Here is a 7500-nt window from a genome sequence, read left to right on the forward strand (position 1 = left end):
CTTTCCGGTAGGGGACAGGCGTTTGATCATGTGTCCGAGGGAGAGCTCCCCTTGCCGGCCGAACACCCCTCGGACTCCCCTTGGGCTTCCAGAGAACGCCACTGGATGAATTTAGTGCTTGGACCCCATTGATTCTCTTTGCTCTCCCATATACCCGACGGGACCTATTTGCAAAACCCCGTGCCAACCAGACCTCCAGGAAGGGGGCTGGCGGCTAACCATGCCCAGCAGGGTGCACCCTGGTCGGACACTTTGGGAGGGTCGAGAGCCTGGAAGTGCCACCCGGGGGAGTAATTCTGATTTCCGTTTTAATGCACTCAGGGACAGCCCGAGGACCTCTGTAGTGCACCTGAGGCGGACTGAGCCGTCGGGTCCAGGGGTCTGGAGTTCGGAACCTCCAGGGTTCACCTGGCTGTTCTCTTAGCCCAGCAGGGTGCACCCTGGTCGGACACTTCGGGAGGGTCGAGAGCCTGGATGTGCCACCCCGACGAGTAATGAGTTTTCCCTTCGTATCTCTTCCGGACCAGGTCCGATTCGCACGAAACTCGCTGGGCATGGCCAGGAGCGCCCCCTGCTGCCCACGCCACCGTCCCCGCGCTTCTACTCCCGAGGGCCGAGGAGACAGCGAAGCGTGGGTCGGGTCGCCTGCTTCCAGGGTCTCCCTGGTACTCTCCAGTCTCCCGAGTCCATCGGGTCCGACCTCGTATTTTTAGCCCAGACGGGGAATGAGAAAGGGGCCCCCGACCGCCCGAGGGCGGGCGCTCGCTTCTCAGCCTAGGAACGTCCGATTCCCACGAAACTTTTACGCCAGACGTTCCTGGCAGCGAGCGCGTTCAAAGGTGACCCGCGCTGCTTCTCTCCTCCCAAGGGCCGAAGAGATATTCGTCTTCAAACCCGACCGGCCCTGTGTTTGCCGCCCCGGCGGTTTTAAAAAATCATAGCGTAAAAACGGTGGGTGCGCTTCGCCTGCCGCTTGGACAGCGTTAAACGGCAGCCCCGGCTCTTTCCAAAGGGCCCTCAACCGACTTTCTGCTCCCAAGGAGCCCAGAGATATGAAACCGATAAATCAAAACCCCGTGCCAACCAGACCTCCAGGAAGGGGGCTGGCGGCTAACCATGCCCGGCAGGGTGCACCCTGGTCGGACGCTTTGGGAGGGTCGAGAGCCTGGATGTGCCACCCCGACGAGTAATGAGTTTTCCCTTCGTATCTCTTCCGGACCAGGTCCGATTCGCACGAAACTCGCTGGGCATGGCCAGGAGCGCCCCCTGCTGCCCACGCCACCGTCCCCGCGCTTCTACTCCCGAGGGCCGAGGAGACAGCGAAGCGTGGGTCGGGTCGCCTGCTTCCAGGGTCTCCCTGGTACTCTCCAGTCTCCCGAGTCCATCGGGTCCGACCTCGTATTTTTAGCCCAGACGGGGAATGAGAAAGGGGCCCCCGACCGCCCGAGGGCGGGCGCTCGCTTCTCAGCCTAGGAACGTCCGATTCCCACGAAACTTTTACGCCAGACGTTCCTGGCAGCGAGCGCGTTCAAAGGTGACCCGCGCTGCTTCTCTCCTCCCAAGGGCCGAAGAGATATTCGTCTTCAAACCCGACCGGCCCTGTGTTTGCCGCCCCGGCGGTTTTAAAAAATCATAGCGTAAAAACGGTGGGTGCGCTTCGCCTGCCGCTTGGACAGCGTTAAACGGCAGCCCCGGCTCTTTCCAAAGGGCCCTCAACCGACTTTCTGCTCCCAAGGAGCCCAGAGATATGAAACCGAAAAATCAAAACCCCGTGCCAACCAGACCTCCAGGAAGGGGGCTGGCGGCTAACCATGCCCGGCAGGGTGCACCCTGGTCGGACGCTTTGGGAGGGTCGAGAGCCTGGATGTGCCACCCCGACGAGTAATGAGTTTTCCCTTCGTATCTCTTCCGGACCAGGTCCGATTCGCACGAAACTCGCTGGGCATGGCCAGGAGCGCCCCCTGCTGCCCAGGCCTGGCTCTGGGCCTGGGCACACTTCATTCACTTTGTACCTTTAAATCATACTACTACTACCACCAGACTTCCAGGCCCAAGAGGTCAAACACAGTCATGCCCAGCAAAGTAGCTCTGGGCCTGGGCACACTTCATTCACTTTGTACCTTTAAATCATACTACTACTACCACCAGACTTCCAGGCCCAAGAGGTCAAACACATTCATGCCCAGCAAAGTAGCTCTGGGCCTGGGCACACTTCAATCACTTTGTGCCTTTAAATCATACTACTACTACCAGACTTCCAGGCCCAAGAGGTCAAACACAGTCATGCCCAGCAAAGTAGCTCTGGGCCTGGGCACACTTCATTCACTTTGTGCCTTTAAATCATACTACTACTACCACCAGAATTCCAGGGCCAAGAGGTCACACAGTCATACACAGCAAAGTAGCTCTGGGCCTGGGCACACTTCAAGAAGTTTGACCCTTTATATAAGCCTAGAAATAGACTTCCAGGGCCAAGAGGTCAACCACAGTCATGCACAGCAAAGTAGCTCTGGGCCTGGGCACACTTCAATCACTTTGTGCCTTTAAATCATACTACTACTACCACCAGACTTCCAGGCCCAAGAGTTCAAACACATTCATGCCCAGCAAAGTAGCTCTGGGCCTGGGCACACTTCAAGATGTTTGACCCTTTATATAAGCCTAGAAATAGACTTCCAGAGCCAAGAGGTCAAACACAGTCATGCCCAGCAAAGTAGCTCTGGGCCTGGGCACACTTCAATCACTTTGTGCCTTTAAATCATACTACTACTACTACCAGACTTCCAGACCCAAGAGGTCAAACACAGTCATGCCCAGCAAAGTAGCTCTGGGCCTGGGCACACTTCAAGAAGTTTGACCCTTTATATAAGCCTAGAAATAGACTTCCAGGCCCAAGAGGTCAAACACAGTCATGCCCAGCAAAGTAGCTCTGGGCCTGGGCACACTTCAAGATGTTTGACCCTTTATATAAGCCTAGAAATAGACTTCCAGGCCCAAGAGTTCAAACACAGTCATGCACAGCAAAGTAGCTCTGGGCCTGGGCACACTTCATTCACTTTGTACCTTTAAATCATACTACTACTACCACCAGACTTCCAGGCCCAAGAGGTCAAACACATTCATGCCCAGCAAAGTAGCTCTGGGCCTGGGCACACTTCAATCACTTTGTGCCTTTAAATCATACTACTACTACCAGACTTCCAGGCCCAAGAGGTGAAACACAGTCATGCCCAGCAAAGTAGCTCTGGGCCTGGGCACACTTCAAGAAGTTTGACCCTTTATATAAGCCTAGAAATAGACTTCCAGAGCCAAGAGGTCAAACACAGTCATGCCCAGCAAAGTAGCTCTGGGCCTGGGCACACTTCAATCACTTTGTGCCTTTAAATCATACTACTACTACTACCAGACTTCCAGACCCAAGAGGTCAAACACAGTCATGCCCAGCAAAGTAGCTCTGGGCCTGGGCACACTTCAAGAAGTTTGACCCTTTATATAAGCCTAGAAATAGACTTCCAGGCCCAAGAGGTCAAACACAGTCATGCCCAGCAAAGTAGCTCTGGGCCTGGGCACACTTCATTCACTTTGTACCTTTAAATCATACTACTACTACCAGACTTCCAGGCCCAAGACGTCAAACACAGTCATGCCCAGCAAAGTAGCTCTGGGCCTGGGCACACTTCATTCACTTTGTACCTTTAAATCATACTACTACTACCAGACTTCCAGGCCCAAGAGGTCAAACACAGTCATGCCCAGCAAAGTAGCTCTGGGCCTGGGCACACTTCAATCACTTTGTGCCTTTAAATCATACTACTACTACCACCAGACTTCCAGGGCCAAGAGGTCAACCACAGTCATGCACAGCAAAGTAGCTCTGGGCCTGGGCACACTTCAATCACTTTGTGCCTTTAAATCATACTACTACTACCACCAGACTTCCAGGCCCAAGAGTTCAAACACATTCATGCCCAGCAAAGTAGCTCTGGGCCTGGGCACACTTCAAGAAGTTTGACCCTTTATATAAGCCTAGAAATAGACTTCCAGAGCCAAGAGGTCAAACACAGTCATGCACAGCAAAGTAGCTCTGGGCCTGGGCACACTTCAATCAATTTGTGCCTTTAAATCATACTACTACTACCAGACTTCCAGGCCCAAGAGGTCAAACACAGTCATGCCCAGCAAAGTAGCTCTGGGCCTGGGCACACTTCAAGAAGTTTGACCCTTTATATAAGCCTAGAAATAGACTTCCAGGCCCAAGAGGTCACACAGTCATACACAGCAAAGTAGCTCTGGGCCTGGGCACACTTCAAGAAGTTTGACCCTTTATATAAGCCTAGAAATAGACTTCCAGAGCCAAGAGGTCAAACACAGTCATGCACAGCAAAGTAGCTCTGGGCCTGGGCACACTTCATTCACTTTGTGCCTTTAAATCATACTACTACTACCAGACTTCCAGGCCCAAGAGTTCAAACACATTCATGCCCAGCAAAGTAGCTCTGGGCCTGGGCACACTTCATTCACTTTGTGCCTTTAAATCATACTACTACTACCACCAGACTTCCAGGGCCAAGAGGTCAACCACAGTCATGCCCAGCAAAGTAGCTCTGGGCCTGGGCACACTTCAAGATGTTTGACCCTTTATATAAGCCTAGAAATAGACTTCCAGGCCCAAGAGTTCAAACACAGTCATGCACAGCAAAGTAGCTCTGGGCCTGGGCACACTTCATTCACTTTGTACCTTTAAATCATACTACTACTACCACCAGACTTCCAGGCCCAAGAGGTCAAACACATTCATGCCCAGCAAAGTAGCTCTGGGCCTGGGCACACTTCAATCACTTTGTGCCTTTAAATCATACTACTACTACCAGACTTCCAGGCCCAAGAGGTGAAACACAGTCATGCCCAGCAAAGTAGCTCTGGGCCTGGGCACACTTCAAGAAGTTTGACCCTTTATATAAGCCTAGAAATAGACTTCCAGAGCCAAGAGGTCAAACACAGTCATGCACAGCAAAGTAGCTCTGGGCCTGGGCACACTTCAATCACTTTGTGCCTTTAAATCATACTACTACTACTACCAGACTTCCAGACCCAAGAGGTCAAACACAGTCATGCCCAGCAAAGTAGCTCTGGGCCTGGGCACACTTCAAGATGTTTGACCCTTTATATAAGCCTAGAAATAGACTTCCAGAGCCAAGAGGTCAAACACAGTCATGCCCAGCAAAGTAGCTCTGGGCCTGGGCACACTTCATTCACTTTGTACCTTTAAATCATACTACTACTACCAGACTTCCAGGCCCAAGACGTCAAACACAGTCATGCCCAGCAAAGTAGCTCTGGGCCTGGGCACACTTCATTCACTTTGTACCTTTAAATCATACTACTACTACCAGACTTCCAGGCCCAAGAGGTCAAACACAGTCATGCCCAGCAAAGTAGCTCTGGGCCTGGGCACACTTCAATCACTTTGTGCCTTTAAATCATACTACTACTACCACCAGACTTCCAGGCCCAAGAGGTCAAACACAGTCATGCCCAGCAAAGTAGCTCTGGGCCTGGGCACACTTCATTCACTTTGTACCTTTAAATCATACTACTACTACCACCAGACTTCCAGGCCCAAGAGGTCAAACACATTCATGCCCAGCAAAGTAGCTCTGGGCCTGGGCACACTTCAATCACTTTGTGCCTTTAAATCATACTACTACTACCAGACTTCCAGGCCCAAGAGGTCAAACACAGTCATGCCCAGCAAAGTAGCTCTGGGCCTGGGCACACTTCATTCACTTTGTGCCTTTAAATCATACTACTACTACCACCACCAGACTTCCAGGGCCAAGAGGTCAACCACAGTCATGCACAGCAAAGTAGCTCTGGGCCTGGGCACACTTCAATCACTTTGTGCCTTTAAATCATACTACTACTACCACCAGACTTCCAGGCCCAAGAGTTCAAACACATTCATGCCCAGCAAAGTAGCTCTGGGCCTGGGCACACTTCAAGATGTTTGACCCTTTATATAAGCCTAGAAATAGACTTCCAGAGCCAAGAGGTCAAACACAGTCATGCCCAGCAAAGTAGCTCTGGGCCTGGGCACACTTCAATCACTTTGTGCCTTTAAATCATACTACTACTACTACCAGACTTCCAGACCCAAGAGGTCAAACACAGTCATGCCCAGCAAAGTAGCTCTGGGCCTGGGCACACTTCAAGAAGTTTGACCCTTTATATAAGCCTAGAAATAGACTTCCAGGCCCAAGAGGTCAAACACAGTCATGCCCAGCAAAGTAGCTCTGGGCCTGGGCACACTTCAAGATGTTTGACCCTTTATATAAGCCTAGAAATAGACTTCCAGGCCCAAGAGTTCAAACACAGTCATGCACAGCAAAGTAGCTCTGGGCCTGGGCACACTTCATTCACTTTGTACCTTTAAATCATACTACTACTACCACCAGACTTCCAGGCCCAAGAGGTCAAACACATTCATGCCCAGCAAAGTAGCTCTGGGCCTGGGCACACTTCAATCACTTTGTGCCTTTAAATCATACTACTACTACCAGACTTCCAGGCCCAAGAGGTGAAACACAGTCATGCCCAGCAAAGTAGCTCTGGGCCTGGGCACACTTCAAGAAGTTTGACCCTTTATATAAGCCTAGAAATAGACTTCCAGGCCCAAGAGTTCAAACACAGTCATGCACAGCAAAGTAGCTCTGGGCCTGGGCACACTTCAATCACTTTGTGCCTTTAAATCATACTACTACTACCACCAGACTTCCAGGCCCAAGAGGTCAAACACATTCATGCCCAGCAAAGTAGCTCTGGGCCTGGGCACACTTCAATCACTTTGTGCCTTTAAATCATACTACTACTACCAGACTTCCAGGCCCAAGAGGTGAAACACAGTCATGCCCAGCAAAGTAGCTCTGGGCCTGGGCACACTTCAAGAAGTTTGACCCTTTATATAAGCCTAGAAATAGACTTCCAGAGCCAAGAGGTCAAACACAGTCATGCACAGCAAAGTAGCTCTGGGCCTGGGCACACTTCAATCACTTTGTGCCTTTAAATCATACTACTACTACTACCAGACTTCCAGACCCAAGAGGTCAAACACAGTCATGCCCAGCAAAGTAGCTCTGGGCCTGGGCACACTTCAAGATGTTTGACCCTTTATATAAGCCTAGAAATAGACTTCCAGAGCCAAGAGGTCAAACACAGTCATGCCCAGCAAAGTAGCTCTGGGCCTGGGCACACTTCATTCACTTTGTACCTTTAAATCATACTACTACTACCAGACTTCCAGGCCCAAGACGTCAAACACAGTCATGCCCAGCAAAGTAGCTCTGGGCCTGGGCACACTTCATTCACTTTGTACCTTTAAATCATACTACTACTACTACTACTACTACTACTACTACTACCAGACTTCCAGGCCCAAGAGGTCAAACACAGTCATGCCCAGCAAAGTAGCTCTGGGCCTGGGCACACTTCAATCACTTTGTG

The sequence above is a fragment of the Electrophorus electricus genome, unplaced genomic scaffold (assembly GCF_041902795.1).
Source record: "Electrophorus electricus isolate QZ-2024a unplaced genomic scaffold, ASM4190279v1 Scaffold134, whole genome shotgun sequence".
Taxonomy (NCBI): Eukaryota; Metazoa; Chordata; class Actinopteri; order Gymnotiformes; family Gymnotidae; genus Electrophorus; species Electrophorus electricus.